This window comes from Equus caballus, chromosome 1 (genome assembly GCF_041296265.1).
Source record: "Equus caballus isolate H_3958 breed thoroughbred chromosome 1, TB-T2T, whole genome shotgun sequence".
NCBI classification, from domain to species: Eukaryota; Metazoa; Chordata; class Mammalia; order Perissodactyla; family Equidae; genus Equus; species Equus caballus.
Genome location: NC_091684.1, coordinates 180,555,978 through 180,581,385, shown reverse-complemented (window position 1 = coordinate 180,581,385; position 25,408 = coordinate 180,555,978). Strand labels below are relative to the sequence as shown.

Here is a 25,408-nt window from a genome sequence, read left to right as displayed (position 1 = left end):
AAACCAAGGCACAAAGTAAAATAGCTAATAAGTGGCAAAATTGGCATTCCAACCCACGTCCATCTGCCTCTGGAGCTTAAACTTGTAGTTGTTTTAAGTGGTGCTCAAAGATGTATTACAATAATATTATTTGAGAGATGATTCTTATTATACAAATAATTGAATCTGGCTCATAACTTTCTTAAAATGTTCTTTTGAGCCTGAAATTTTCTATACTTGGTGTCCATCCAACTGTGTGGTGGCAGGAGGCAAAGAAAATACAGCAAGTTCTGGGAGAAGCAGGAACAGATTTTAGGATTCTGTTTGGATTCGGAGACAGGCTGGAGCCTGGACCGGAATCCAAAGCCTGTTGAAACAGAGTTTTCTCTTCATAACAGCATGGAGTAAGAATTTCCATAGAAACTTAACTCAAGCAGAAAACTTGACCTGTAAATAAATAGACACAATTTATGCTTATCTTTTGGTCACATTGATGTGTAGATGATGGACTCTATTGTTCTGGTTTTCTCCACCCTGTGAGCAGGGAGCTAGAGCCCTCTAATCCTCAAGCAAGAATGAGCATTTTCTCCCTAACTCCTGAATCTGGAGATGGGGCCTCACTCTGTGTTTTACTTCTAGATTAGAGGAAGGTCATGGCATTCTAGTTGGTGCTGGTGTCTACACTGTGGAGTCTCAATACGACATCATAGGACCTCCCTACAAAGGTAAGAGAGTTGTTTTCCTCTTGTTTTTCTTCCTCTGCCCCATCCCCTGTGGTCCTCTATCCTGACATGTGTGTTAGCCCGAGCTGTTCATGTGCTTTAGTCCATAGCCTGGCTTAAATGAAGCCAGAACACTCAGAGAACAGAGTCGTGGAGGAGCCCCGGCATTCAGGTCTTCTCTACAGGATAAAATAGACAGAATCCCAAGCCCTCATATATGTTTCCTGCTCTAAAGAGTCACTTTGAAGGTACCTGGATCATGTTCTAACCTCAGCAGTGTCTATGTTTTTCTTGAGTCACTCTCTTGCTTGTCACTGCTGCTCCCCTAGGATGATTCTAGTATTTCACTTATCAATCTATTTTGTGTTCTTTTGTTTCCATCTAAGTCTTCTCCACCCAACACTAATATTTCTGAGACATGACTTGTTCAACTTTATACCTCAAATATTCCAAAGAAGGCAGGTGCTCGTTCAATGTTGTTCACCAAACCTAAGCGTGCAACCAATCGACACCTCTTTTTAAACATCCTAACATTTTCTTAACCATATTCCACCAAAAAATAAAATCATCCATTTCCTCACATGCTCAAATAGGAAGCTCATAATTAAAATGATATGAGTATCTGCATATATGCATTTGCATCACTTATTAAAAATGGAAAATACAATCCACAATTTTGAATGTAATTGGACAGTGTTCATTCTTTCCATAAATATTTATTGATCATCTACTATGCACAAGCTCCTATTTAGGGAGTGATGAGCAAAGTTACACAAAGATCCTCACCCTCAGAGAACTTACCTTTTGGAAAGGGAGACAGACTATAAAAACAGAAATAAGAAATAACTAAATTAGATTGTATGCAAAGTAGGAAGTGTTATCGAAAAAAAGTAAAATTGGATAATTGGGAAAACCAGGAGAGGGGCTGATGTTGGTTGGGGGGCAAGTTCAATATGAAGTAGGATGGTCAAAATAAGCCTTACTAAGCAAAGACTGAAGGTGACGAAGTTAACCAAGCTTATGTCTAAGGAAAGAACATTCCAGGCAGAGGGAAGGCTTTAGGGGGAAGAGTGTCAAAAGGAGCTCAGTGGTGATGCAGTGAGTGAGCTAAGGGAGAGTAGCTGGATGGTAGGACAAAGAGATGAGGAGGACAAGATCGTTTAGAGTCCAGTGGGCAATTCAAAGACTTCTTTTTAACCTGAGGGAAATGAGGAACCACTGGAATGTCTGAATAATGTGATGCAAGCTACATTTTAAAAAGATAATTCCATGTGCTGTGTTGAGAACAGAGAGACAAGTGTAGAAGCAAGAAAAATGATTAGGAGAGAAAAGATGGTGGCTTGGTAGTGAGGGTGGTCCCAGTGGAGGCAGTGAAAATGGTGGGATTCTGAATATATTTCAGAAGTTTCATTCTTATACTGGTGGGCCTTGTGTAATATAAACAACTCTATCACCCACCATATCACCAAGAATTATGAGCTTTGACTTAAAACTCATGGCTAAAAGGAAACATAATTAAAGTGGCAGATGTTCCTTTAATAAATAGGTATTTATTGTATAGGAACCTAAAACTACATCCTCAGACAAAATAGCCTTAGGGTTGGAGAAAAAAGAAGTGTGTGTATATGTACGTATATGTGTGTGTATGCATATGTATACATATTCACACGTACACATGCACACACGTTTACACATACATATACCTGTACATATATGCACATATATGCATGTACATATATACACATATATAAATATATATCAAGTAGAAATAATCAAATAAATGAAATAATCTACACATAAAAATTGCTTTATTATCCTCAAATTGTGTGAGTGCCTCTTTGTTAAGTGGAATTGATGAAACAAAAACGCTGGACTCCTGAGCACTGACGGGTGATTTTCCCCGACAAGCTGTACTGCCTCACCTGGGAAGAAGCACAAAGCTTATTCCAGGGGGTCTAAGAACGATGTAGGGCAGTTTTAACAGGAGATGGGCAATTAAACTCCAAGGAGAGCCAGCCAGGGAAAGGCAGAAGAGTGGGCGCTGCCAGGCACAGGACCGCATCCAAGAGTTCCTGGCCAGGCCTGACAGCTGCGGTGGGAGGTGGGGCTGAAGATGAACCTCACCTACCTGCCGTCTGTGGACGCACGCTGGCTCAGACAGGCTATCAGAGTGTGATTTGCTTCAAAAAATTCATTGGCTACAGAGACCTGAGTTAACCTCCGTGAGTGGAAGCTGCACTCTGAAACCAGGCGGAAATTGAGTGTTTGACAAATTTGTGGTGGTTTGACTATTAAAATCCCTAGTCATGGATAATAATGCAAAGCTCCTTGGAGGGCAAAATGAAAAGCTATCGGAATAATATTTGCTTTCATCTGCTCGGATATAATGCCGAGAGCGCCCACTTGTTTGTGGTTTCCTCCTGGGGTGCATTCTGAATCCCAGCAATTTCAGTTCCAGGCAGAGCACAGTAGAGCAGTGCTGAGGTGGAGAAAAAAGCCCAAATTTCTCTTGTCTGATTTAAAAACTGTACCCCACAGTGAGCTTCTCTGTTTGTTAAAATCTCTAATTGGTGTTTTCTCAACTTGCTGCTTGGCTGGTTTCTTTTTATTGATTTCATTTTGGGTTTGTAAGGCTGTATTTGGAGCCCTTTCCAGAGTTTGTTTGGAAGCTCATTTTTAATTTTAATGAAAATGCATTTTTAAAAATGTATATTACACCACCCTGCCGATTTTGCTCAAATAAACCTGCTACTGTTTTCAGTGATTTCCAACCATTTTAGTGCCCTTAGTCTCACTCGCTAAAGGGACCCCTGTGCTATTCCTGGCAAAGTAACAAAATCAAGTAGAAAAATGAATGTTCTTCACTGCTTTTGAAGGCTCTTATACAACAAAGGAAAAAGATTCATTCAGGAGACTGCCTTGGGGAATAATACATCAGGATTCAAAAAGGAGAGGATTTCTTCACCCCCCATTTCAGTTCTAAACAGCTTTTGTTTCCCAAACAGAACTCTTTCATTATTCCGAAGAACCCAGATCCAAAGCAATCAGCCAAGAAGAAAGGTAAATGTTAGTGATCAATATTAGATTTAGACTTAAAATAGTATCTACCCATAGCTCAATAAATTTGATAAGTGGGAAATGTTGAAAATAACATGTCCTGTATTTATCTTTTGTTGAAGCTTAGGGAGAGAGCTTAAACCCAATGAGACAGAATCTAATGCCAGCATAATTCAGAGAGCAGCACAAAGAGTCCATTTTTAAAATATGATCAAGAGCTCCAAGATTTACCAATTTTGCCACCTTCTTGATCTCAAAGTTGCCCTGTTATCCCTTACATCAGGTGTCCAACCATGGAATCAGCCTCAATTCTTCCATCTCTTCCATCTGTCAAGTGGTCCTCTGTCCTGGACATTGTATTTGAAATATGTCTGAGATTTACCTTCTCTCTCCTGCCATCACCACCTTAGATCAGGCCCTTACCATCTCTCCCATAGGTTATCGCAGGAGTTTCTCAACAGTCTTTTTCTTCTCTAATCTATCCTTAATACTCCCCTTATTGCGTTTCTTAAACAAAATCTGATACCGTCTCTCCTTTGGCTTTAAAAGAGCTTAACAGGAAAAGAGAGCTAATATTCTCCATTGTAACTAAATCAGGTTCAAATTCCCTAGGATAACAGGTCCTTCATGAGCTCACCCTAACCTACTCTCAAGCTTCTTTTTCTAAAGCTTTCTCCTGTGAGCTCCTTCCCCAGCTACATGGAAGGGGTACAGGGCCTCAGACATGCACGGCCCTTTCTTGCCTCTGGGAGCTTTTGCGCATGTGCTTCTCTTTTTGGAATGTGGTATAATACAGTGAGGAAAAAATAGCCTTGGAACAAGAGCTGGGCCAGAATTCCACGTCTACCGCTTATGAGTTGCTAAGAGCCCTGCATGAATCTGATCCTTAATTTCTTCAACTGTAAAGTGGGGATAATAACTTCCACTTAGGAATATTGAGAATTCCGTGGAGTAATTTACCCAAGCTCGCTTAATAGAATTGCCTGAATATATTAGCCATTTACATAGTTTGACTTTCCTTACATGTAACAAAATTTGAGTTAAAATGAAACAAAAAAGGGAAGAAGAAGAAAAGAAAAGAAAAGAAGCAAATTATAAGTAAAAGGGAGTGGCTAGTGGAAGCTAAGGGTAAGAATGAGCTTTGGCCTCAGGAATACATTCAGTTCGGCGCTTAAACACACTGAGGATCATTTTCTTCACCTCACATTTCTGTCTTCTGGGCACATCTATTTAGTATTTTCCCTTACTGTGTGCTGGATGCTTCTGTGGTTCTGTTTAAATGGCAGGACATGACTTAGTGTAACCCCCAAATTTTCTATGCTTCGCTCCAGACAACTAAAAAAGTTCCAAGTTCAAATGCCTGGAGAATTCTTTAGTCTACCTTGGGTTAGGTAGACATGGGGAAGTGGCTCTTTTTAGAAAACACGGCTGGCAGGTGATACCGTGGGAGCACTGCACATCTGTAACTGCTCTTTTTCTCCTTTTTCTTCCCCAGTTGTCTATTTATTCTGTGTCTTTGATATCAGGCTCAAATAACATCTCTGAGATGTTTTCTCCACTTCCCTCCAATGCCAGCAGTTTCCTGACGTCACCATTGAAACTCATAGCACTTTTCAGAACACTTGCAAAAGGAAAGTCACTCTACAAAATGATGTGTCTCATGCTTGGGACAGTGAGCACCCTGAGGGTAAATATGTCGTCTTGTTTCTCTTTCTGTCCCAAGCACCTAGATAGTCTCTGGTTCACAGTCATTCTCAATTCACGTTTGTTGAATTGATGAATCAATATTTCGGAAGTGTGTGTGCAGCTGGTGGCTCTTCTGCTTTTATTCAAAGAGCTACATCTTCCCTTAGTTTTTAAAGTCCAAAGAAGAGGCTGTGGTGTTTCAATAGATCATTGCTGCATAGAAAAAATGGCCTTATAAAATAAAAATTAAATGGATTTTTCTCAAAACTATTTTCTTTCTACGTCCTCTTTGTCTTATTCAAGGACACTGCTATTATTATTTCATCATCGCAGCTTGAAATTGTGGAGTTATGATTAGAGCTTTTCTGTCATTCCTTATATCCATTAGTGAGGTTCCATTCAATTATTCCTTAAAAATGCCTCTCATTTCCCACGTTTCCTTTTGTTTTCCTCATCAGCATGCATTTATTGTATCCACCTCTACGTATAGTACAATTCTAGGCTGCAGGAATGCAAAGGAATGGGGAATCCCAAGGGGCTTACAATGTGGTTGTTATAATATCACTATGAGACAGCACATGCCTAGGCTGAGCCTTTACTTTCTCTTCCAGGAATGCTTCATCGGCACATCTTACATCTTCCTCATCCTCTCTTCCACTGTGCACATAGCCAGACAACTCCTCCTTCCACAGCGTGTTGCTCTTCTCCTCAAAAAATCTTAGAGGCTCCCAGATCTTTTGCACCAGGCATTCCAGGCCCATTATTTTCTTTTAGCCCACCTGTTTCTCTCCTCCAAACACATTTCTCTCTATTCCTTGGTATTGGTCTTCCTCTTTTTTCAGACTTCACCCTACTTACTCCTCCAGCCTCCTTTCACTTCCTGTTGTTGCAGTCACTCATCCCATTTCTTTTGTCTATGATGCCCTGTTGGCTCCCACATCCTATCTATACTACCTCTCGTCTCCTTCCTCCAGGTTACTTTCTGGAACCATTTCCATTGGCTTTCTACATTCTGACATTACGTTAAAAGTCTATAAGACAACATTTGGCACTTGAATACTTACTGTCCTGTGTCACTTAAGAATTATTTCCTTTGTGAATCCTATCTAAATAACCAGCTCCTTAACTAAGAGGATCAAGACTCATACTCTGCAGTCCTCCATATGCTCAGATAGCTCAATTGCTGTGTGGTGAGCACCTGTAAGCTGATAGGTTTTCAGCCCAAAGTCTGACTTCTGTGATTTAACTTCAGTTTAGTTTTTCAAATTGTATTTGCTTAATGGAATATGAAATTTGATCAAAGAACATTTGAAAAGAACAACCTGAGCCAGGTTAAGTATTCAGTCTCTTGATTCTCTTTTAGATTGTCCTGATATGCTATTGCAAAAGCTCAGACAGAATTTATCCTGCCTCACCTCTGAGGTTCCTGATATCCCCTGGTTGAATTTTTATTGTTTTCCTGCTACTTCTAAATTTCTTTCACACACAATTTTAATCCTTTTTTGTGTGTGTGAGGAAGATTGTTGCTGAGCTAACATCTGTGCTAATCTTCCTGTTTTGTATGTGGGATGCCGCCACAGCATGGCTTGATAAACGCTGTGTAGGTACAGGCCTGGGATGCGAACCTGTGAACCCCAGGCTGCTGCTGTGAAGCATGTGAACTTAACTACTATTCCACCAGGCTGGCCCCTAGTCCTTTTTATATATATATGTGTGTGTTAGTTAATCTCAGAGATGAAGGTAGTTTTTGATGTTGCTTCTACTTTAAAAAAAAAATACTTTATATTTATTAAACAGAATTTCTCAAATTCTAAAAGTAATGTCCACTTATTATAACAGGTCAAACTATATCTGTGTGTGTGTGTGTGCGTGTGTGTGTGTGTGTGTATACATAGCTTCTTAGCCTCCCCTTAGCCATTTTCCCCTTTAAGGCTACTTTTCTTACTCTCAATAAAAGTGGAAATAATTATGATTCCTCCCACACACATCACTGTGCTCATACAAATGTATGTAAATATTTATACATATATGCATATGTGTATACACACACATACATATGTGTATACAAATATGTGTATGTGTGAGATTTTTTCTTTTTTCTTTTTTTAGAGAATAAATCACATGTACACATTGGTTGGCAATTTCACTTTTTTCTCTTAGTAATAAAACTTGAACACATTCCAGATTAGTACACATACCTAACTTATTCTTTTATTCTTTTAATAACTGCATAATATTATAATTTGGTATATATATATGTGTACATGGTATATATATATATGGTATATGGTATAAAAGCCATAATTTATTCAATTATTCCCCATGGATGACCATCCAGATTGTTTCCAACTTTTGCTATTATAAGATAAAATGCTGTGCTAAACATCATTGTCTGTAGATCCGTATATACTGGTGATTTGTTTCTGTGAGAATGATTTCTCATCTTTCTATCACAAGTTACTAGTCAGATTGCTGGGTGTGATATTATGATTTATAATAAGAAATATATATTTGGCCTTCAACCCATTCCTGGCACAGAGCTTCTAAAATCCTTGGAATTTAATATGCTAAGAGCTATAAAGACATCTTTTGTTATGTTAATAAGGTTAATGTCAATGGCTTTTGGAAGGATCTCTGAGGAGAGAGGGGCTGGAGGTTGAATCAATCACCAAAGGTCAGTGATTCAATCAATCATGCCATGTACTGGAATTTCCATAAAAACCCAAAAGGATAAGCTTCGAAGAGCTTCTAGCTTGGTGAACATGTGGAGATTGAAGGGGAGTAGTGGCCTGGAGAGAGTATGGAAGCTCTGTGTCCTTTCTCCACACCTTGCTCTATTCATCTCTTCTATCTGACTGTTCCTGAATTATATCCTTTTATAATAAATAGATGATTTAGTAAATAAAATGTTTCTTTGAGTTCTGTGAGCCGCTCTAGCAAATTAATCAGACCCGATGAGGGGGTCGGTGGAACCTGGCCATTCAGCCAGAAGCACAGGTAACAACCTGGACCTGTGATTGGCATTCTGAGTTGGAGGAGGTTGTTGGAAACTCCAGTTTGTAGCCAATTGGTCAGAAGCACAGGTAACAGCCCAGGCTTGTGACTGACGTCTGAAGTGGGGAGAGTGGGGGCAATCTTACGGGACTGAGCCCTCATCCTGTGGAGTCTGATGCTATCTCTGGGTAGATAGTGTCAGAATTGAGTTGAATTCTCAGACTCCCTGCTGGTGTCTGAGAATTTCTTGGTATTGTGTGGGAAGTGCCCCCTGGGGCCCCACAACATACATGTTGGAACTGGGTCCAGGAACCTAAAAGACTAAATTAGATTATATTCTTTTCTTAATTTCACAATAATGAACTTACTGTCCTAGAAAGGATTCCAATGGTTTATTGTCCCCACAATCTGAACGTTCTTTATCTTTAAAAATTTTGCTAATTTAATGGGTACCTTCATTCCCCAGTCTACAAGTGAAGTTGAACCAAAGATTTGGCCTCAATCTGCATATCATGCAGTGCCTGCCAAGTACTATTTGCTGCTGTATTCCTGTAATTGGCAGTAGATTGAAATTTATTTATTGAGAATTTTGTAATTTAGGACTTAAAACTCAATGCTACTATAGTAATCCCCTAGTGGTGAATTACACTCCCAGATTTAAAACTGTAAAAGGGATTATGAAGAAGTAGCGCTAGTTTATTAATAAGAAACCCTTTCATGTGTTTGTTTAAAGAAACACACACACTAGTAACTTTCTTTTAAGAGCATTTGAGGTTTTCTAAGTTTTACCACAAATCCTAATGAAATCGTATAATGATTACAGACGTAAAGAAAGCATTGAGACCATTAGAGGAAGGAAGTCTTACATGAGCTCAGTATGAATTTCAGAGCTGATGAAATTCTCTGAGAACAAGTTCCACGTGTAGTCCTTCTCCACGTGTTCTCATAAGCTTGAAATCCAGTCCACCAACGCTAGTTATTCCCACTAACACTTCAAACAGCTTTGCATCATGGGAGCAAGTCTGGTGATAGGTGCTCCTCATGTTAGTCTCAGAAGTGTCAAGAATTTTCTAGGAAAAAATATTGCATTTTATTTATTTAAATACAAAATGCAAATGACCAAATTTACCTTCTTAACTAAGATATGTAGGGATTTGCCAACTGAAATGGTTTTGTGCTCCCCTGATAAACGATGATATGTAGATGGAAAACATTATTATATTGCTAAGAGCACTGAAACTATCACATGAAAATCCTGCACATGTTTTCTATACGCATCCTCTAAAATAGTAAATTAAAAATAAAATATCCCGTTAAAATAATTGATAATTTTGAAAGCAATTAAAATATTAAGTTTAGGGAGAGCTCATCAAATGGCAGCATAGGCAGACTCTGAACTCACCTTCTCCCATGAACACAACCAGGTTACAACTATTTTTGGAAAAATTACCCTGGATAGAAAACTGAAAAATGGACAAAGAGAGCCCCCACAACAAAGGACAGTCCTGACTGAGGCGAAAGAGGCAGAGACTCCTTCTGGAGAGAACAAAAGCTACCTTCACCAACAGTGGAGTTTCTTAGCCGGCCAGGCGGGAGCCACCCTACAGTACACAGCCTTTCCCTGGAGATGTGGGGATCTCAGCAGGGGCACATTACCACTATAAGCATCCTTCAGACTTAGCACAACTGAGATGAGGGGCTTACTATCTGGCTTTGCTGGCTATTAGCTGCAGTGGGGGAGTATCCCCAGGAAAGCTATTGGATGAAAGGTGAAAAAACCTGGGTCTTAAAGGGCCCAAGCACAAACTCACCTGTCTCAGAGAGAAACTGAAAATCACCGGAAAGAAGGCTGACAGTCCTTTGGTGAAAAGAGACTCCCCTGGTAGGCTCTGAGTGCATCTCAGTGAGAGGAGAGACCTCTCCAGAGACTGAGACATTGGTGGTGGCCATTGCTGTGACCTAGTACAGGCGTGCTGACACAGACCCTGGCAGACGCCATTGAAGTTTTTCCCCTGACCTGTTAGCCCAGGGGTCTGCCACACCCACTAGAGTGCAGATTTAATCCAGTTCTGCCAAGGCAGGAAGTCTGCCCTAGGGACTGGCCCCACCCAACAGCAAGCCCTCAGGCTACTTGTCCACCTGCATTGCCTGGGTGCCTTGATCCTCTACAGGCAGGCTAGTGTGTCTGCCTCTGTGGGGTAGGGACTGTGTGAGGACCAGGTGAACCGTGGGGGGCACTGGTGGAGATTGGTGGAGAACCGCATTGGGACGTTGGGGTATGCTCCAAGGGGTTGGGAAGTGTGGACGGACCAGGATTGTGTTGACGGTGTGTGTTGACCTGTGGGGGGAGGGGTCTATCAGCAGCACAAAGCCTGTGCTTCACAAATAGCCATAAAAAGGTTCAGGTCCACCTTCCAAAGCCTGAAACAATTGGGTGCTCCCATGCCTAGGGCCAGCCCCACTCAGCTGCACTCCTAAGAAAACTGACAACAGCCTTGTAGGCCTCAGGCCTATAGCAACTGTACGCCCCTGAGCCTAGCAACCAGTTACACTGGGTAACAACCCAATTAAGAGGAAAACTCCAATAGGAGTATGCTTGTAGACATTGTAGCCAACGGTGCTGAGGCTCCCCAAAGTGGATTTACAAACAGCTGTTCAGGGAAGGAGAGACTAGTCTTCCTGGGTACCTGCATTAAGAGCAACCCTTCCACAGCAGAAGGACACAAGTAGCCCACAAAGGGGTCACCCCTGGATCATTTGGACTGATGGCCAGAGGGAAGCACACTACTGGGCCTCAAAAGGCATCTATTACAGAAGGCCACTTCTCCAAGATCAGGAGACATAGCCAAGTCACCTAATACATAGATATAAGCACTGAGGCATAATGAGGAGACAAAGGAATATATTCCAAACAAGGGAAAAGGACAAAACCCCAGAAAAAGAACCAAATGAAACAGAAATAAGCAACTTACCTGACAAAGAGTTCAAACAAAGCTCATAAGGATGCTCACAGATATTGGGAGAAGACTGGATGAACACAGTGAGATCGTCAACAAAGAATTGGAAAATATAAAAAAGAACCAATCAGAAATGAAGAATACAATACTGGAAATGAAAAATACTAAGTTTATATTACTAAATTTAATATAATTGTGATTATTATAATAAATCATTATTAATATAATTAGTGATTGCTAATAAGTTGAATAAGACATTAGAATACAGTCGTGCACCACATAACGATGTTTCGGTCAATGACAGACTGCATATACATTGGTGATTCCATAAGATTGGTACCATATAACCTAGGTGTGTAGTAGGCTATACCAATTAGGTTTGAGTAAGTACACTCTGTGATATTTACACAACGACGGAATCGTTAACGATGCATTTCTCAGAACATATCTCTGTCATGAAGCCATGCATGACTGTAATAAGGATAGTTATTGATATTGGCTCAATCAGAAATAAATTGACACAGAAAAATAAAGTACAGACTAAAAATAAATAACACAAGAAAGAATCAGCCAGAAATACTTTCTTGGCTTCCAAAAGAGAACCTCTAGTAGTAAAACTTTAATAGAAAATGTTAATATTCTATCTGTCAAAAAACAAAGAAATAGTTCCTTTCATTCATCTATTTAAACAAATTTTATTGAACAACTTCTATGTGCCAGGTCTGGAAGAACATGCAAGAGTCCATTTGTGGAAAACAATTTCACAGAAATGACTACAATAAAATGTGAAATAAAAGCAGTATATACAAGGTACTGTAGTGGCACAAATGAGAGTTTCACAGGCAGGATGACACTCAATCTGGGTACTCATGGATGAGCAGGAAGCATCTTGGCAGGAAAGTGGGGAGAAGACCACTCCAGAGAACACCATGTGCAAAACCATATTTTTCAGAGAACCACAAGTTATCTGGATGGGTCTGGAGCAGAGGTTCTTAACTGGGGGTTATTTACCCCCAGGGGATAATTGACAATATCTGATGACATTTGGGGTTGTCACAACTTGGGGGAAGTGTTCTATGAACCTATACTGGGCAGAGGCCTGGGCTGTTGCTAAACATCCTACAATACACAGGACAGTTGCACACAACAAAAACAATTATCTAGCCCAAAATGTCAATAGTGCAGGCGTTAGGAAACCCTGATCTGGAGTACAGGATGTAATGGCGCGATACCTAGAGGAGGTTGAGTTTGAGATGCCTGAGAAACATCAAAGTGGAGAGGTCCTGAGGGACGTTAATTGTGTATTTGGAGCTGATGATACAGAATCACCTAGAGACACAGTTTGGGCATCAGTGCTGATGCTTCCTTTGGAAACCACATACTCCCTTCCATGACACTGCAGTCTCCAGGTTCCTGGAGTCTTTGGCCCTTCTAGTCTATCTCTATCTTCTTCCCAGACTCCTCCTTTCTACCTCCACTCAAAAATATACTGGACTGTTTCCAGGGCTCTGCCCTTGACCTGCTGGTTTTATCACTTCACACAGCTGAAGTCATCACCTCTCACAGACTCATTTACTACAAATACGTGTGGACCAGTATGGCAGACTAGTAAAGAATGTGAATGCTCGAACTAGGAGTTCAAATCTTGGTGCCAGTACTTACAATCTATGAGGTTTTTGGCAAGTTATTGTAAAATTACAATAATAATGGTACTTATCTCATAAGATAGTAGGGAAGGACAAGTTGAGCTAATATACACAGAGCACTTAGATCACATAGTAAATTCTGTGTCCACATCAGACTTTCTAGAATTTCTAGGTTCAAATGACTGAACTGCTGGATTTTGTCTATATGAATGTCTTGCCAGCTTCTAAAATGGGTCATGTCCAAAACTTGACTCATTATCTTTCTTGCTTCCCTTCTCAATGATCTATAAACAAACTTTCATTCCTCTATTGATGGCTATCGAGGACTATTAAGGAGATGGAGCAGACTCCATAGGTGAGTCTCTTTCCCTCATGTCTCATAAAATCAACTGTTAAATAGTGTGGACTTTATCTCCTATATGCTTCTTGAAACTTCCCCTTTCTCTCCATCGCACTACCACTGAACTGTTAAATCAGGTTTTTATTGTCTTTCATGTTAACCACCAAGGAGCAGCATCCTAACCATCCCTGACTCTAGCCTTGTGCCCTTCTAATCATACCTGCTGGAATGATTGGTACTTCGACGTTCCCCATGACCTATAAAATAAAATCTACGCTTTTTAACAAGTCACACAAGGCCCTGCTTCATCTGAACCCTGCCTTCTTTACAACCTCATCACTTGGCACTCTCTATCCTGAATCCTGATAGAAGATGAAATTGAAGGCATAGAGAGGTTCCACTTTTTCCATATCTCCTCTGCCAGAAATGTATCCCTTTCCCTAACTACCTTCTACTCATCCTCTACCCCTCACGAAACATGTTTATAATTTTCCTCTGTCTTCCCATAACATCCTGCCGTGTTGAGGTTCTCTCACTTCTCTTTCAAGTGAATGGCAACTTACTCCTTGAGAAAAGGGACTAGATTTATTTATGACAAAATCCCAACATACTGTGTAGGGCCTGGCACAAGGTAGGTTCTTAAAAAACGCTTGATGATAAATGTTTAATTTGAGTCACCAGCAGATAGGTGGTGATTAATAACCCAGAAATGGATGAGATGGCGTGGCCGATTGGGAAGGGGCCAGGCAGAAACACAGAACCATGGGAAAACCAGCATTTAAGGAGGGAGATAATGAGGAGAAGGCAACATGCAGCCTTGAGAAAAGGTGGTTGGAGAAGTAGAACAATAACCTTGAAAGAAGAATGACGTGGAAGCCAAAGGAAGACAGGTTTCCTTTTGAAGAGGAAATTGTCAACCATATCAAATGCCACAGTAAAGTATGGAAACGGCCTATAAAGCACCCACGGGATTAGACAATTCCTGAAATAGTTAAAATATAACGCTGTACACAGAAATCTAATTGCTGTGTGTTTGGAAATAAATGAAAGGTAATGTTATAGAGAAAGTAAGAATAAATTGCCTTTCAAAATGAGACAGTAAAGTTGAAATAAAAAATAGATAAACTCAATTAACTATTTATACCCACATCTTTAATTTCTACAAAGTGGTAAATCTCTTTATAATGGTAATCAATAGTCATATGAATTATTATCTTTAAAATATTCCATATGTGACCAAACTTTCTCTGCCATTGTCTTGTGTGGGGGCTCTAAGCTTTTCCTTCTGGATCTCATTTAATGTTGGATCCGGTCTCCAGAGCCTCACCCTCCACTCCAATCCCTTCTCCACAAAACACTCAGAATTATTGCCTTTAAAACATCGAAGGTAAGCTTGCCATTCCCAAATTTTAAAATCTTCCATGGTTTCAAGATATCTGTAGCATATTATCTAAATAATGTAGTTTTACATATAGGATATGCAAAATCAGCCTCCATTTGCCTTTCTGGTCTTGCTCCAACCACTTAGGCTATTCACCACCCTTTCCTGCCAGTGTCCAGCCCCCACACTACAGACACAACAAGGACTTTGCTAACTCGTTGTCTCTGTGGTGCTGTACCCTTGTCTGGCTAACTTATGTTAATCTCTTAAGACTTAGCGCAAATATCATTTCTTTTAGGAAGCTTTCAGGGGTTTCCCCAGATGAAGTTAATTGTTCAGACATCTGCACTCCAAGCACTTTGTTTAACACACAGTATGTTTTATTGGTCTTTTTAAGAAGTCCCCCATTGGAGCTCTTACAGCATCCACAGAGCCCAGTGCCGGATAAACAGTCAAGTTTGTCGACTGACTATGTGAATGAATGAATGACTGAGTGCAAGCTGCTAGAATCAAGGGTAGAAAAACTCAGTTGTTCCTGTGTTTGTGAAACTGTTGTATATGTAGAGTATTTTTATAGGTTTATATTTTTTGTTAGATTGCTTTCCTACTTCAAAAAAGAAGTCTAATTTCAGTTGTGTGTGTAAAGCTCCATGTTGTAGCTGGACTGTCTGTTCCTATGTCTCTGCCTACAAACCAAGGAAAGAGGTGTCGCTTATCAATCAATGAAGAGAAGTGCTGGGTCTCCAAGTGCTGACTCCGCACCTGGGGGGGCAGCCAGACTGGTAGCACCCCTCAGAGGATTTGGACGTTCATTTAATCTTGGGAAAATCTTTGATACGAGGGTACAAATGAATAGAATGAGAAAAATTTGAACTAGGAAGCAGAGTTGCCCAGGTTTTAAATCACAGCATTTGACCAGATAGTAAAGCTAACTAAGATAAGTTAAGTTATTTATATTTTCCAACAGAAGGTGTATGGTGTATGTTTAGAAATACTGCTTAAGAATTGTTGTTACCCATAAACCTTGCAGTTCTCTAGAGATTTGTGGAAGGTAAGTGGATACTTGAATGTTCATAAGTGTTCTTCACCTGTTTGAACAAATTTGATACCTTCCGGTGGAGTATATTCTGTGAATTAGCTCAAGTCTACTTCTTGGAATCAGCATAGTTAAGAAATGGAAAGATAAATCTTCATGTCTCATGATTTTGCTTATTACTTACAGTAAGAATCCAAAATAGAAGATTTACTGCGTTGGGTATGAGTTGGAGGCTCTGTTGATATTTTTGTCCTGCCTGAGATCAGCTTTGTGGTAGCTTGGTGTAGAATCTAGGACCAGGCCCCAAATACTAGTGCCTTCTCGGCTCCCAGGGCCCCTAGACTGAGTTAGACTGTCCAGCGCTCTCAGCCCTGCTTCTAGGGGGCATTCATGGCAGTGTTGTCCAGCTCTTTTAAGAAATTTGATCCACATTTTCTAGTTATCCTAAGGAACCAAACTGATATAATTCTCACCATTTTAATGTATGTAGTTTCTCCTTAGCATTTTTTTTTGCAGTCCTCTGAAGAAGCATAACACAAGCTCGGTTGTTTTTTTTTGTGACAGTCAGATGAATCTATGCCTTACTTCAGAGGACGGCAAAAAGTTGCTGAGTAGAAGATAGAAATGAGCACTGTTACTCTTTTTATATATTTCTTTACTGTATTTGTGCACTAGCCTATGTAGGTCTATGTTAAACAAAGCAACTCTGCAGTAAGCAAGATCTATCCAACATAACGGCTTATCTCCTTTTATTATCTCTCAAAACGCCCGTATAAACTCTTACTTGTGTCAGGATTTATCCCAAAACTCCCTAAGGAGTGTCCTAGAGTAGAGTCATGGTTCTCAGACTATGAGCTGCTAGCCCCTGGAGGCAGGGCATAGAGTGTTTTCAAAGAGCAATGAATCAAATTTCTTCACTGTTGTTAGTAGATGAACAAAAAATGTCTCCAATGCATTTAATAGATAAATGCACTGAGCTATTTCTACATGCCACATAATAATCTTCCCAAGAACCTGTGAGGAAATGTTTCATGCCCATTTGAACAGTGGAGGAAACTGGGGCACAAAGAGGTTAAATAACTTGCCCAAGGTACTTCAGGCAGCAATTAGTAGATGTTAATGTAGCATGATTTGAACATAAGCCATCTTAATTCAGATTCCATGCCTCTATATAGATACCATTAGATAAGCGCAAATCAAATTTATGTTTGTTTCTGAATTATTGGAAGTTTTTCATTGGCAGCTTTTGACATCACAAAACATTTACCATACCGAAATAGAAGGAAAGAACTGATGTAAAGCTCATAAATCCTGAGAAATAGCTGAATAAAGATATCCTAAAGATGTCTGGAATAGCTGCAAATTTCTCTCTAAGTGACCTTCCCTCCCACTGTCATCAGGCACAAAAATCACATGTGCAAAATAAAACGCATTAAAAAAGCCTGGATATTTTATAATTCTCCAAGAAAAATTATGAACTTAGCCTTACTGATGATGGGGAATTATGTAAATGGTCAAATTATGGTGCTACATGGAGACATCTAGATGGGACCAAACAGAGGTCTACCTTGGACAGCATCTGTTCTCTATCTTTGCTGTTAAATTTAGACAAGATAGCAGCAAAAACATAACGCTTAAGTCAGACAACTTGCCAGGACCTGTATGGATTCCTATTGCTCATGCTTCTATTTTTTTTCTAATGCCCTTTATCTCTTTTTCTATGACTCTTAATTTTTTCAACATAATTCTGGGGGAAATTTCGCTTTGATTTGCATTTCCGTCTTTTTCTAAATATAAAGCATCCTGATCTCCTTGGAGGAAAGGTGTTATAGGATTGTGATGTAGGGATAAACTAAAATTAGAAATATCATCACATTAACATCTTTTTCCCAATAGTTTGGTACTTTTGACAATGTACTATTTCAGTGTATCATGGGGTTTCACAGTGATTGTAAATTAAAGCTTTCCTTATGAAGACTGAAGATGTGCCCAACTTGGTAAATTCTCAACTTTCTGAGAACACCATTTAAGGGAATCACTTTCCCTTTTTATTGTTTTAACTTGAACATGCCAATGACTGAAATGAACACTAGAAAAGAAAAGGAAAAAGATTCAAGTGTAATCAGCAAGCGAGTTCACTGTGTTAGGTGAATCATGACAAACCCTTGCGCCATTAACTGTAATTAATGTTTTTAGATGTGGATTTTGTTTCAGACCTAAAGAACTAGGGCAAAGCAAACAGGTCTATGCCTTTTTCTCACCCTCCCCAAGACTTTGCATCTTAACTGGCGACTGAAGAGCTGAAGCTCTCTGTTTTCTGTTACATCTTGTCATCAAAGTGGGCATCAGAGGCATCACGCAAGAATATTTTTTCAGCATGTGTATGTTTGTTTTTCTGCCTACTTGAAGTAATCCATTTTACTTAAAATTAGCAATACATTCTTTGACTCTCAAACTTCCAAATTAGCATTTGGAAACATAAAATTGTTTATTGGCCTGCTTCGCAGGATAAATAAATGTCTGTTCAGCCCCATTAGTTTTAAACCCATGATTTAGGATTATTTTAAATGTGCTAAAATTAACAAGACTTAACTCTGTGGGTACAGAAAATGACAATACGAAATAATAAGTCATGCTGAGAATTGGACATTTGACAGGATTTCAATTTTTAATCTGGCCTCTCAGTTTGGGTGATCCTTTCTATGTGGCAACAGATCAGAAAATGTTTGCTTGTCAATAAATGTAGGCAGTTGCTACACCGTAGCAGACCTGGGTAAGCCTGAAATTTAGAAGGTAATGCCAAGCCGGAAGAATAGCTGGAAAGAATGTGGTTTGATTTTCTAAACCACCAAGTGATTCGGTAATTGTAGTTTATATTGGCAACTGAATTCGAGATGTCACAGTTTAGTACACGGCTAAGGTCAGTTATTACTTCATTATAATTATCCAGGGGCATCATTATACTATGTTTGATTGAGTTTCTTTCTTTGAAGAGCTAAAGAATTGTAAATCTTTCTCAATCTGTATTATATGCATATTTATGTTGTTACCTAAAAGAAAATGCTAATTTGAATTCTTATTGCGTGGAACTTAAAATAATTCATAATACAGTAAGCTTGGGCTCCCTGTATATGAATTATCTTAAACAAGCTTGTAGGGAAAATTCATAATATAATTAATATTTTTAGGAAAATGTTTATCTAATTAAGAGAATAAACCACTTTTATGACCTTTACAATTACTATTTACATTCAGCCAATTAATATAATTTGAACTCATTCTTATCCATTAGCTAATATTGAGCCAGTCGAAATCACTACCTCAAAACTGTATGTCTTTATTTTTTAAAAAATCTTCATTCCTGAACAAATTATATAGGATATTTCTATTTATAGAAGTGTCACATGTATCAATACTTCATTTGACGGGATTAGGAGGTTGTTCATGTTATATAACTAATTTGCCTCATCTGCTTGGATAAAATTATAGCTGATTGGCAATAGTCTGTGGTATGAAAGGAATGGGAATTTTTTTAGTGCAAGGAAAGTTCACAAATATAATTTTAATCAATAGGGTAAAGAATTTTTTACCAACCACTTCAGCACTGTTTCTAGTAATTGGTGAAACTGACTAGTGGTAGAGCATCATAGAACAGTGCTTCCAAGTGCGAACTCTGGTGCCAGAGAGCCTAAGTTCAAATCCTGCCTCACTCAGCCACCTTTGTGGTCATTGAATCTGCGCTTTGTTGGTTGGGCCCTTGTCTGTTCCTGCTGGGAATGCAAAGTCTCTGGAAATGTCCCTGTTCCAGAAACATTTCATTACTGCTTAGAGAATTCCATTTTATTTAAACCCAGCAGTAAATTTTCTGACTTTAAGCTTCCAAATTAGTATAAAATTGTTTGTTGGCAGGGCCTGCCCCGTGGTCTAGTGGTTAAGTTTGACACACTCCACTTCTGTGGCCTGGGCTCAGTTCCTGGGTGCAGACCTACACCACTCATTGGCAACCATGCTGTGGCAGCAACCCATATACAAAACAGAGGAAGACTGGCAAGGATGTTAGCTCAGGGTGAATCTTCTTCAGGAAAAAAAAAATTGTTTATTGACCCATTTTACAGGACAAAATAATCGTCTTTTCAGTCAGTCTTGATGTTTTAGGAGTCTACTACTTGCTAGCTTTGTGCCTCTGGACAAGTCATTTAAAACCCTCAGAACCAAGTTTTCTTGTCCGCAAAATGGAGAATATAGTAGACCCAAAACACATTATATATTGTAAATAGTGTTTTCTGTTTTGTTTCCCTTTTTAGAATTGTCCTGACCCTTCTGTAATCAAGTTGTGATGAAGCAATAAATAGTCAAAGGCAGAAAGAAAAATTAAAATATTAAGGACTGGAATCTGAACAATCTGAGGTCAGGTGATCACCTCCTGGACAGCCAAAATGTGAATATAGGCCAATTTCAAATAAAAACATGAATTACACAACCATGCATCAAATAAGGAAATATTTTCATTTTGTTAATTAGTATTTTAAACTCAAAATTGCATTCTGACTTAATGTTATTAATGATACTCTAATTTAAAATATTAATTATTATAATAACATATTTACTGGATGGCATGCAAGCATATTCTAAATCATCCAAAAAGAAAAGATTAAAGATATTTAGCATATGAATGTTTTGTGTTTATTTATCATATTCACAGTCTTTGAAATTTGATACATCACACATTATATATCATAAATCTCAGTTAAGCCGAATATAGCACGCACTTAATCAGAGTAGCTTATGTTCCAACCATTCCGAGAAAATGAATTTTAATATTTTGTAAATCAAAACAGTGAGATTCTATATTTTAAAAATATATGTATGTATATATTTATGTGTATACATGCATATACACACGTATATGTTATATACTCATGTACATATATATTTATAGTTAAAATGTTATAAGACTCTATTGTGATTGAGGTAGTGGGAAATGAAGCAAAAAATGAAAGTCCAGCTTTTGTTATATTGTCAAATATAGTAAAGCATAACTGCAATGTTTGCTTCATTGACAGTAATTTCTATATGTCTCAGGTTTGGATAGTACTTCCCTTTAGTTACATTTTTGTGTATTTGCTCCTTTTGACATTTCATTTTTCTGGCTCTGTTAGTTGGTCCATTACCCCTTTCTGCTGGGAATGAGATGGCCGTGGAAGTACTGTCATTCCCACAGAATTTCAGCGACAATAAAAAATTTGGATTTCTTTGGAATGTCTTGTAGCAGCCCTTGTTCCACGTGTAATACAAGAATCATATATAAACACATACAAAAACATGCATAACTTTCTTTTAAATTTAACACTGCTTGGTTGCCAAAATAACAACTGCCATTTTGTTGTAGAAACGGTTGAAATTTTCCTTGAGGAATCTTGAATAGTACTATTTTTACTTTCAGAATTTCCTTTTGAGAATGATAGTGAACATTGAAAAAATATAGTCCTTTATAAGCATGCTTTAGTTTATTTCAATCCACATCCCCTCAATACTATTCTGAAAATTCTCTTTTAACATGTCAGTGTACAGCTTCGAGCCATCAGTGGGAGTGAAGACATGGTTTCTAACAGTTTTACTGACTCAGACTCTTGTCCCGGGGATGCCAATTCTCTCGGTGACCATTTACACTGACATGAGTGCTAATGTTTCTGTGTGCAGATTGCCCTCAACCCGTTGAAAGATGAAGAATGTCTCCCTTTCTGTGACCATGAGACAACTTGTATCATTCTCGCCCATTCAGCCTCTCCTCTGCGAGTGTCTTGACACATGTCCTAGAGCCAGGCTCTCCCAGAGGAAACTCCCTGGATTCCAGAGCGAGATCACACCCTGCAATTTTGTCAATCTGGGAGCATATCAATTTCCAGAAGCCCTGAATAGGGGGCAGTTCCCACCATATGTGCCTAAGTGTACCCTTTTCCCTGCATCCTCCTCAGTGATTGTCAGGACCGTTATCAAATATTTCCCCGATATTATGAGATGTTAGGAGCCACTGACTGTATAGGGTGAGCTCTGGGTATAGAACAGTTTTACTCCATATTCAGAAATACACAGCTTAACTTCTGCCTTTAATTTTGCTGCCATATTCGATTTAGGAGAAATATGCCACTTTTTAGGAGGAATATCATTTTGGAAAGGGCCTTGACTTAATACATCCCTTCTTAGCAGCAGTTATGAATTGCGCTGAGTTAATTTCTTCTCGTATTTTCTGGAATCATGAATTAGAAGAAAGAAGGACAAATATTGAAAGCAGCTTACCTCGATGTTTTGGAGTGGTCATCTCTTTGCAAACAATTGTAGATTTTGTTTATCAGAGTTAACAAAAATCAGAAGTAGCAACTCTACTTCACATTTAGGCATTGTTTTGAATAGGTTAATGTGAGATCTATTTCAAATAGGTTAAACTTTGGCATAAATTCAAAATAATTTTTTTCAGGAATAGACGAAATCTGAATGTCTTGAAATGGAAATTTCATGATCATTAACATTTATGTCTACATTTGTATCTATTCTCAGGTGTTGAGGTAATAAGAATACTGAGGAAACATAGAAGAATAATAGCCCTATCAATTTGTTGCAATGCTATCCTCTTTTAATAATAATAATCACAATAAGAATTTTAACTTTCTAAAGTTGCGAATGATTTCTAGAAAGTATTCACAATGGTATGCTGACTGCATGTGTTCATGCAGTTATCTACACAAAGACACATGCTCTGACGATAGTACTCTAGTTTTTAAATTTCACACTCTATTATCAGTTGATCATCTCCATTATAAACTCCGAGTTTTCTGTGGAATAGAGAGGGCACTATTCATTCAACATATGTATACTCAGCTTCTAAATACCATATTGCAATACCATGAAGTGCTAGAGATCCTGCTAGGGTCAAGGCCAAGAGAGTCAGGGTCCTCACCATCATCTTTGCATCTTGTGGGGGACACACACAGGCTAGTATCCAGGCAATCAAATATTGTGTGATAAAGAGGCATGGTGGAAGTCTAGGTTGCTATGGCAGCATATCAGGGAGAGAGGGAAGAGGTCAACCAGGACATCAAGGGGAATGAGAAGCCCGCCTGGAGGAAGTATTCAAGTTGAGACCTGAAGGAAGAGTAAAAATGAGCCAAGAGCAAAGATAAGGGATGAAGAAAAACATAGTGGGGTGGGGAGGGAGAAGAAGGGTAGGGAACTTTAAAGGAACGGGCTAGAGATGAGGCCAAAGAGTGAAGAAATGAAGGCTTTGGGAATCATGAAAGAACTTTCTTTTCATCTTGAGGACAAATGGGAGACACTGAAATAAAGATGCTTCCTTAATCAATATTAAGAAATGTCACTCAGGCTGCAGTGAAAGGATCATAATATATGAGGGAAAAAAATGGAATGAGACCAGGCAAAAGGTGGCTGCAGTAGTATAGATCAGAGATGACGGCACCCTGATCTGATCAAGGGTTTATCAGTGGATGTAGACGAAAACACACTCGAGACATATTTAGGACTTGGTTGTGTGTGTGGTCCACGTGGGAAGATCACCTCACATGGCATATGAGTTTCTGTTTGAGCACAGAGGATTTGAGAAAGAAAAAACAAGAGCCAAAGCTCAGAAGAGGAAGATTTATCCATTCAACTCATATTTATCTAGTGCCTACTATTTGCCATGTAGTACTGGACTGGGTACTGGGAGTATACATTAAAATAAAAAAGACAAAATTTTCTGCCCTCAACGAGCTTCACAATCTTAAATGGTGTTGGGTGCTATGGAGGAAAAAAGAAGCAGGATAGGAAGATGAGGAATGTGACCAGTAGTGAGGAGGCGGCATGACAGTTTTGCATAGAGTGGCCAGGCAAAGCTTCACTGAGAGGGTGAAAGCTGAGTAAAGGAGGTGAAAGAGTGAGCCATGTGCATCAGTAAGGGAACAGCATTCCAGAGAGGGAACAGCAAGAACAAGGCTTTGATAAATACATCTTAAAATGTGCTTCTTATTTAGTTTACAAAACCAAGGTTATTAAACTATTTTCTAATATTGTCTTCTAAATGCTTTACTGTTTCCCCTTAAAGATTAAGTCTATAAATTACCGGGAATTGAGTTTTATAATTGGTATCAGATAGGAATTATTTTTTATCTTCCTAACTTACTTTTTATCTCCCTAATGTACACTAATTTCTCAGCTTCATTTATTGAAATATGAGCCTTCTCCACTGCTCTGTAATGCTATCTTCCCCTTAAATCAAGCATATGAATATGTGTGAGTTTCTTGTTGGGCTTTCTATTCAATTCTATTGGTCTGTTTATCTATAACTGAACCAATATCAGACTGTCCTTTTGTTTTCTTCTTGGTGAGGAAGATTGGCCCCAAGCTAACATCTGCACCAATTTTCCTCTATTTTGTATGTTGGATGCTGCCACAGCATGGCTTGATAAAGGGTGTGCAGGCCCGCCCCTGGGATCTGAATCTGTGAGCCCAGGGCTGCCGAAGTGGAGTGTGTGAATTTAACTGCTATGCCACCACGGTGGCCCCAATACCAGATTGTCTTAATGTGACGTTAGTAGGTTTTGATATCCAGTAGAACAGGTTTTTCCATCTTGTTCTTTTTCAGGAGTGTACTGGCTGTATTTGACCTTTATATTTTCCTATTATAGAATCATACGATCAAGTAAACCATTGAGTTGGAGAAGATATTTGTGTATGTGTGTGTGTGTAGATATATACACAGCATAAAGGGGGCTTATATGCAGCATGTATTATAATAGTTAAAAAAGAACTCCTACAAATCAATTTTTAAAAGATATACATTCAAGTGGAAACATGGTAAAGGATTTGCAGTCACTTCATAAAGAGTAAATTTAAGTGACTAATATGAAAAAAAGACAATCCAACTAGTATTGAGAGAAACGTAAATTAAAATGATAATTAAATTTCACTGTCAACGTACCAGAATGGCTAAAATTTAAAAGCCTGATAAGACCTAATGACAACAAGGATTTGAAAAAATAAAAATGAGAACTTTTATACATGGGGGTGGGCATACAAATGGAAAAAAATCATTTTAGTAAATATTTTAGCATTCTCTCTGGATTTAAAGGTGATAGTTCAGAGCAATTCCACTCCAGTTATCCATCTTTGAGGAAGTGTGCGCATATGCACATCAGTAGTTCTCAACCAGTGGTAATGCCCCCCACCCTTCAGAGGACATTTAGCAACATCTGGGGCATATTTTGTTTTCACAACTTGGAAAGACAGGGCTACTGAAGTTGCACGGGTAGAGCCCGGTGACGCTGCTCACCATCCTACAATGTATTGGACACTCTCCCAACAAGAAAGAATTATTCAGTCCCAAATGTTGCTAGTGCCGAAGTTGAGATGTCCTGATGTACTTTAAAATATAGGTGCAAGATTATTTATTAAAAAGATTAATATTAGTAAAAAGTGGAAGAAAAACAAACATCTGTTGCAATCAGAATAGGTTAATTGTGGTAAACTCATATATTTGAATAATACATAGCGATAAAAAAAACTATAGCTCACATAACAACTATTGGTGAATCTGCAAAATGTTATACTGATTAAGTTC

At 38.8% G+C, this 25,408-nt stretch overlaps 1 long non-coding RNA gene across 2 annotated transcripts in view; it reads left to right on the top strand.

The window, feature by feature from the left end:
* Positions 1–427: 427 nt before the first annotated feature.
* LOC138925130 (uncharacterized) overlaps positions 428–25,408 on the top strand; it is a 258,015-nt gene continuing 233,034 nt past the window's right edge. Inside the window, exon 1 of one of the 2 annotated variants that reach the window (XR_011440919.1) lies at positions 428–704. This is a non-coding gene — a long non-coding RNA (uncharacterized lncRNA). The remainder of the gene's footprint in view (positions 705–25,408) is intronic. The other variant, XR_011440920.1, reaches the window with a different exon arrangement.